Below are 7,526 nucleotides of genomic sequence, written 5' to 3'. Positions count from 1 at the left end.
GCAACATGCTAACGAAACATTTAGAAAGAAAGTTTACAAATATCACTAAAAAATATCATGTTATCATGGATCATGTCAGTTATTATTGCTCCATCTGCCATTTTTCGCTATTATTCTTGCTTGCTTACCTAGTCTGTTGATTCAGCTGTGCACAGATCCAGACGTTAATACTGGCTGCCCTTGTCTAATGCCTTTTATAATGTTGGAAACATGTGCTGGCATATGCAAATATTGGGGGCGTACACCCCGACTGTTACGTAACAGTCGGTGTTATGTTGAGATTCGCCTGTTCTTCGGAGGTCTTTTAAACAAATGAGATTTATATAAAAAGGAGGAAACAATGGAGTTTGAGACTCAGTGTATGTCATTTCCATGTACTGAACTCTTGTTATTTAACTATGCCAAGATAAATTCAATTTTTCATTCGAGGGCACCTTTAAGTTATAAAAAGATGCACAAGGAGGTCTGTGTAAGGACTTAAAGAGATAGATGCAACTAAGTGCAATGTAGTGTTGTAAAAACATCAATTTTTCAATACATATCAATGCTGAAATATCTGAAACGCTCGCTTGCAATATTACTCATTTTCTGCAGAATAGATGCACGACACCAGCTGTGCTTTCTCGCTCTCTCATCTCTCTGACAGCGTGTTAACGCACAAACCTGCCTCGTTTCATTTGCTCCAGATGAATATTGTTGGTGTTACAGGGCTTGAATTTCGGCATGGGATTGCATGTATTGTGCATAATTTTACTCATTCCTAAAGTACTAAATGGAGTTCCTTTTCACTGCTTATTATGCTTAAACAGTCGAAAATACACAAAATAATGTCAAAATGCTGGTCTTGGCCAGTATTCACATAAACACAGTTAATTATGTTTTAAGTGAATGTAAACTGCTGAGAAAGAAAACAGTATAATGTTGTGCGTCAGGTCTTAAAGTGACAGCAGCCTAATATACCTGCTGCCAAATTATAATATTAAATAATAAATAATATAGATAATATAAAAAAAAATATCTATATGGCAGTTTTTCCCCATGATATTGATGTCAAAATTGTGACTATTGAAAATGCTGAGTGGCTATATATATATATATATACATTTTGTTTGCCTTTTTGTCTTTTTATTGTCATTATAAAATATTACAATTATCTGTTTTCAAAACAATTATCTTTTCTTTTTTTTTTCAAAATAGCCTAGCAACTATTTTCCATCAGCATTTTATGTCTTTTTGTAGCAGCAACTATTCTTCAAGAGGTTGATATTTCCCCTTTTAATTGCTTTTAATATTTGTTTGTAGCTTTTAGTGTAGCTAACTAATTACTCCAAAGGTAGCTTGACTAGTGTAACTGCTTCACATAATGAGTAGCTTGTAGCTTGACACGCAACAGTTTCAAAGCAGCTTTCCCAACACAATAGCGCTCATGATGAATGACTCACGAAAGCATTATGTTTTTCCTAATTAGTTTTCAGGAATCAGTGCAAATGCTGCAAACTCAAGGCTGTCAACTGGAGGATGATAAAAGACGTGAAATCCAAACGTAAATTGAATGCTTTCATTGTTGTAGTTTTTTTCGTTTTGGTCTTTTTGAGGTCCGGTTTGCATGGCCTGCTCTGTCCTGGAGACAGTGGAGAGATAGTGGAGAAGATGGTCTGTTTCTGTGAGACTCAGCACTATTCAGGCAGTGAGTGTAAGAGGCCCCAGGGAATGCAGCAGTTTCCTGCGAGGAGCGTCGCCTGTCGTCCCCCTGTAATCGATTCCAGGTACCGCAGAACCATATTCTAAAAAGAAGGATATTAACTGTCAGCACAACCCACATACTTACACACACTCACACACATACAGGATCAGAGGGATGAGAGTAAATTGGCCCTCAGGAAAGCTCTCATCTTGCAGGTTGCGGTGCGGTTTCAGGACAAATGAACGACACTTTGTCCTGCTGTGTCTCACACTGCAAACTCTCTGGATCAATAATTCTTTTCTATCTTTTCTCTTTAATTTAATTGTGTGTACTGTCCTCTCTGTTCTTCTGGGTTCTTGTGCTCTGAGAACACTGATAAAAAAAATCAGATATTTTAAAGGTTATAAAAGCACTTTATATAAAACATCTCCAGCTCTTTGGCCTGTAAGTCGCTCTGCTGCAGGTTTAGGGATTGTGTGTTTGCAAGAGAGAAACCTTTCTTAGAGAAAAAAGGATATTGTAAGGTTCTTGTGTCTGATTATAGGGTTCTGATTAATCAAAATAGGGTTCAAAGTATGTGTCATTATTGGCTTCTGTTGTGTCTGAAAATAGGTTCTAATATAATGTTCTGGTTTATCTAACTATAGTGTTTTTCTGATTGTATTGTTCTCTAGACAATGTAATGTTCTAGTTTTTATGATTATAGGATTTTAGACCATCTAATTACAATGTTATACTTTGTCTATTTGTGGGATTCTGGCCTGTCTGATGTAGTGGTATATTGTTTATGATGATGGGGCATTAGACTGTCTGATTATAAAATTCTAGGTTTTACGATTATAGAATTCTAGTCTGATAATAATTTTGTAGTATGTCTGATTGTAGGGTTGTAGTTTGTCTAATTATAATGTTGTAGTTTGATTGTATGGATTCTAGTTTGTCTGTTTTTAACATTGTAATTTGTCTGACTGTAGGGTTCTAGTTTGTTTGATTTGAACGTTGTAGTATGTCCGATAGTAGGGTTCTAGTTTGTCTGATTTTAACGTTGTAGTATGTCCGATAGTAGGGTTCTAGTTTGTCTGATTTTAACATTGTAGTTTGTCTGATAGTAGGGTTCTAGTTAGTCTGATTTATAATGGTGTAGTATGTCTGATAGTAGGGTTCTAGTTTGTCTGATTATAACGTTGTAGTATGTCCGATAGTAGGGTTCTAGTTTGTCTGATTTTAACGTTGTAGTTTGTCTGACTGTAGGGTTCTAGTTTGTCTGATTTGAACGTTGTAGTATGTCTGATAGTAGGGTTCTAGTTTGTCTGATTTTAACGTTGTAGTTTGTCTGACTGTAGGGTTCTAGTTTGTCTGATTTGAACGTTGTAGTATGTCTGATAGTAGGGTTCTAGTTTGTCTGATTTTAACGTTGTAGTATGTCCGATAGTAGGGTTCTAGTTTGTCTGATTTTAACATTGTAGTTTGTCTGACTGTAGGGTTCTAGTTTGTCTGATTTGAACATTGTAGTATGTCTGATAGTAGGGTTCTAGTTTGTCTGATTTTAACGTTGTAGTATGTCCGATAGTAGGGTTCTAGTTTGTCTGATTTTAACATTGTAGTTTGTCTGATTGTAGGGTTGTAGTTTGTCTAATTATAATGTTGTAGTTTGATTGTATGGATTCTAGTTTGTCTGTTTTTAACATTGTAATTTGTCTGACTGTAGGGTTCTAGTTTGTTTGATTTGAACGTTGTAGTATGTCCGATAGTAGGGTTCTAGTTTGTCTGATTTTAACGTTGTAGTATGTCCGATAGTAGGGTTCTAGTTTGTCTGATTTTAACATTGTAGTTTGTCTGATAGTAGGGTTCTATTTAGTCTGATTTATAATGGTGTAGTATGTCTGATAGTAGGGTTCTAGTTTGTCTGATTTTAACGTTGTAGTATGTCTGATAGTAGGGTTCTAGTTTGTCTGATTATAACGTTGTAGTATGTCCGATAGTAGGGTTCTAGTTTGTCTGATTTTAACGTTGTAGTTTGTCTGACTGTAGGGTTCTAGTTTGTCTGATTTGAACGTTGTAGTATGTCTGATAGTAGGGTTCTAGTTTGTCTGATTTTAACGTTGTAGTATGTCCCATAGTAGGGTTCTAGTTTGTCTGATTTTAACGTTGTAGTTTGTCTGACTGTAGGGTTCTAGTTTGTCTGATTTGAACGTTGTAGTATGTCTGATAGTAGGGTTCTAGTTTGTCTGATTTTAACGTTGTAGTATGTCCCATAGTAGGGTTCTAGTTTGTCTGATTTTAACATTGTAGTATGTCTGATAGTAGGGTTCTAGTTTGTCTGATTATAACGTTGTAGTATGTCCGATAGTAGGGTTCTAGTTTGTCTGATTTTAACGTTGTAGTTTGTCTGACTGTAGGGTTCTAGTTTGTCTGATTTTAACGTTGTAGTATGTCTGATAGTAGGGTTCTAGTTTGTCTGATTTTAACGTTGTAGTATGTCCGATAGTAGGGTTCTAGTTTGTCTGATTTTAACATTGTAGTATGTCCGATAGTAGGGTTCTAGTCTGTCTGATTTTAACGTTGTAGTTTGTCTGACTGTAGGGTTCTAGTTTGTCTGATTTGAACGTTGTAGTATGTCCCATAGTAGGGTTCTAGTTTGTCTGATTTTAACGTTGTAGTATGTCTGATAGTAGGGTTCTAGTTTGTCTGATTTAACGTTGTAGTATGTCCGATAGTAGGGTTCTAGTTTGTCTGATTTTAACGTTGTAGTATGTCCGATAGTAGGGTTCTAGTTTGTCTGATTATAACGTTGTAGTATGTCCGATAGTAGGGTTCTAGTTTGTCTGATTTTAACGTTGTAGTATGTCCAATAGTAGGGTTCTAGTTTGTCTGATTTTAAGGTTGTAGTATGTCTGATAGTAGGGTTCTAGTTTGTCTGATTTTAACGTTGTAGTTTGTCTGACTGTAGGGTTCTAGTTTGTCTGATTTTAACGTTGTAGTATGTCCGATAGTAGACTTCTAGTTTGTCTGATTTTAACGTTGTAGTATGTCCAATAGTAGGGTTCTAGTTTGTCTGATTTTAAGGTTGTAGTATGTCTGATAGTAGGGTTCTGGTTTGTCTGATTTTAACGTTGTAGTTTGTCTGACTGTAGGGTTCTAGTTTGTCTGATTTTAACGTTGTAGTATGTCCGATAGTAGGGTTCTAGTTTGTCTGATTATAATGGTGTAGTATGTCTGATTGTAGGGTTCTAGTTTGTCTGATTATAATGGTGTAGTATGTCTGATAGTAGGGTTCTAGTTTGTCTGATTATAATGTTGTAGTTTGTCTGATTGTAGGGTTGTAGTTTGTCTGATTATAATGGTGTAGTATGTCTGATTGTAGGGTTCTAGTCTCTCTGATTATAATGTAGTTTGTCTGATAGTAGAGTTTAGTCTGGCTGATTGTAATGTTATAGTTTTTATAATTATAGGGTTCTAGACTGTCTGATTAGAATTTTCTAGTTTTTCTCAATTATAATGTTCCTGTCTGTCTGCTTATCCACAAGTTTCCTACGCCCCATGAGGCCTTGCGTCAAACGTGGGAGTGTCTTCCGGTTCTAAGTAAACAAGCTAGACGTGACACTCATTCATTCAACAGTTGACAGTAATTCAAGATTTAACGATCCAAACTTGCGAACGTTTGTTTTTTACTTAAAGATTTAAGATTCCGGCATCAATATTTGAACAAAAATGTTACAGTAATAGTAATTTATTAATTTATGTCAGGAGTGCACATCAATCATGCTGAATCTAACTGATATTTATATTGACATAAAAAGAAAACACAGACCTATTCAGTTGCGCCTGCTTCCTTTTATTTTCGATCACAAGAATGCAAAAAACAACTCCACTAAGGCTTTTAAATCCAAAGGCTTACACATTTAGAAATATATTGATAACATACCCTATGTTTACGTCACTTTTTTGAGCATTTCTATGTATTTTCCTCTAAATTATGCGATAATTGCAATCCGAGGACGTTTGCGCGATCTCTCCCGTCTTATCTATCCTGATCCTTTCAGCCAGAGCAACAGAGGGAGCTCATGAGAAGACAACAGGAGTTATGAGTTATACGAGTTAACCGGAGTGTGTGAATCTGTGAAAGATATGCATTTGTCAGGAATCAACAGGCACAGGGAAGAGACAGATAAAACATTAAACCAATTAAATACACGATTATAATCACATAAGAATTGTCTTCGTTCCTCAAGCAGTCTCTGATATTTTCCATAAACGTGTGTATTATCGCAATGGTTAACATAAGTAGCCTTTAGCATCGCATATATGACAGTGGAAATGCGACTGGCTCTGGCACGCACGACACGTTAGGAGTCAATAATATCACATCATAAGGCTTTGGTGCTAGCATCAGTGACAGGTGAAGTACTACAGACAGCGGGTTGTTCATGTATTGCAGGGTCAGGATGCTCTTGTAGTCATGCAGCAGCACTTTTGTGGAAGGTCAGTAAAGTAAAGAGCAATTAAGGGCACGTTTATTGTATTGTGATATTATTAACTAATAATGTAGTAAACTGAGATGTTGTCCCTGAGCACCGTAACGACATCTCTCATAAAGATTTGCAACTTTACAAAGTAAACAATGATCCAAAAAACACTTAGCCTCTTCGCTAATTAGCACACAAAATACCATTGGTAGGCTGCTTCCGCCGCCTCACCGGAAGTTGTACCCACGTTCTCTTTTACAGTAGCGCCCCGCGGAAACAGGTGGATAGTGTTCTAATATTTCTTCGTTTTTATTATGACATGATTCTCATTTGTCTGATTATGTTGTAGTCTGTCTGATTATATTTCCAAGACATATAATTTATCATTTTTATGACTATCGTGTTCTAGTTTTCATGATCTTGTTTGTCTAATTATGTTCTAGTTTGTAAGATTATATTGCTGTAGTTCTTTTCTGATTATATAATGATATAATGTTCTAGTTTTTGTTTACAGTATTTTAGTTTTTAGTTTTTCCGATTGTAATAATGTTCCAAGCTGTAATGAACATGTCTTTCATGGAGATGAGTAGATGATGAAAGAATGTATATTTTTGGTTGAACTAACTCTTTAAAGTGAACAGACACACACACACTATCAGCTGTGAATCTCTCTTTCTCTGCGGCAAGTCACTCTTTCTTTCTGGGACACTGTAAACCTTCACAGAGTCCCCTGCTGAGAGAGAGAGAGAGAGAGAGAGAGAGAGAGAGAGAGAGAGAGAGAGACATCTTCACTAGTCAGAGCAATTTATGGGCTCAAGCCTTGCTGAGTAACAACATATAATAGAGCTTCAGTCAGAGCGACAAATCAGTGTGTGTGTCCACAAAACAGAAGACATACACACACTGATGCAGAGTCCAGGTGTTTTGTAGCATCCTCGCTTCCTGTCCATTAACATGACACTACCTATTTCTGCACTTACTGTAAATAATCCGCTAAAACTGACCTGTTGAAATCTGATCTTGACATTTGACCTGGGCCGGATCTGTTCACTGAGAAATCTGTCCTTGAATCTGAGCGAGCAGCACAGAAATCCTCTTGCTATCAAATTCATGAACACAGTCAAAGAAATTCAGAACGAGGGTCTCCAGAATATGTGGTTAAGTATATCGATTGTTTTAGATATTTTATACGCATATATGGAATACAGTGTGTTTAACACCCAAGCAACCCAATTTGATCGTAGTGTAGTTGCGCCCTGCATTTCAATAGCATGTGTTTTATGTAGGGGTATATCTGAAGAAAACACAGGGAACCTGTTTGAAAACAGTCAGCAGTTTGGTGGTATAGTGGCAGAAAAAATACACAGTTTACTTTT

General features: G+C 36.4%; 1 protein-coding gene across 3 annotated transcripts in view; it reads left to right on the top strand.

The window, feature by feature from the left end:
- Nucleotides 1–1,562: 1,562 nt before the first annotated feature.
- Nucleotides 1,563–7,526, top strand: part of slc39a4 (solute carrier family 39 member 4) — a 133,533-nt gene continuing 127,569 nt past the window's right edge. For all 3 annotated transcript variants that reach the window (XM_048203114.1, XM_048203110.1, XM_048203106.1), the window contains exon 1: nucleotides 1,563–1,766. The gene's annotated coding sequence lies outside the window, so the exon portion shown is untranslated. The remainder of the gene's footprint in view (nucleotides 1,767–7,526) is intronic.

The sequence above is a fragment of the Megalobrama amblycephala genome, linkage group LG9, assembly GCF_018812025.1.
Source record: "Megalobrama amblycephala isolate DHTTF-2021 linkage group LG9, ASM1881202v1, whole genome shotgun sequence".
Taxonomy (NCBI): Eukaryota; Metazoa; Chordata; class Actinopteri; order Cypriniformes; family Xenocyprididae; genus Megalobrama; species Megalobrama amblycephala.
This window is presented reverse-complemented; position numbering and strand designations above follow the sequence as displayed.